Below are 513 nucleotides of genomic sequence, written 5' to 3'. Positions count from 1 at the left end.
GATCTAGTTAGTTTTTAGTATATTTTTATTAGTTTTTTGTTGAAATTCACTTTTCTGGACTTTACTATGAGTTTGTGTGTTTTTCTGTGATTTCAAGTATTTTCTGGCTGAAATTGAGGGACCTGAGCAAAAATCTGATTCAGAGACTGAAAAGGACTGCAGATGCTGTTGGATTCTGACCTCCCTGCACTCGAAGTGGATTTTCTGGAGCTACAGAAGCCCAATTGGCGCGCTCTCAATGGCGTTGGAAAGTAGACATCCTGGTCTTTCCAGCAATATATGATAGTCCATACTTTACCCAAGATTTGATGGCCCAAACCGGCGTTCAAAGTCACCTTCAGAATTTCCAGCGTTAAACGCCGGAACTGGCACCAAAATGAGAGTTAAACGCCCAAACTGGCACTAAAGCTGGCGTTTAACTCCAAGAAGAGTCTCTACACGAAAATGCTTCATTGCTCAGCCCAAGCACACACCAAGTGGACCCAGAAGTGGATTTTTAAGTCATTTACTCAT

The sequence above is a fragment of the Arachis duranensis genome, chromosome 1 (genome assembly GCF_000817695.3).
Source record: "Arachis duranensis cultivar V14167 chromosome 1, aradu.V14167.gnm2.J7QH, whole genome shotgun sequence".
NCBI lineage: Eukaryota > Viridiplantae > Streptophyta > Magnoliopsida > Fabales > Fabaceae > Arachis > Arachis duranensis.
Note: the sequence above shows the minus strand (reverse complement) of the source record.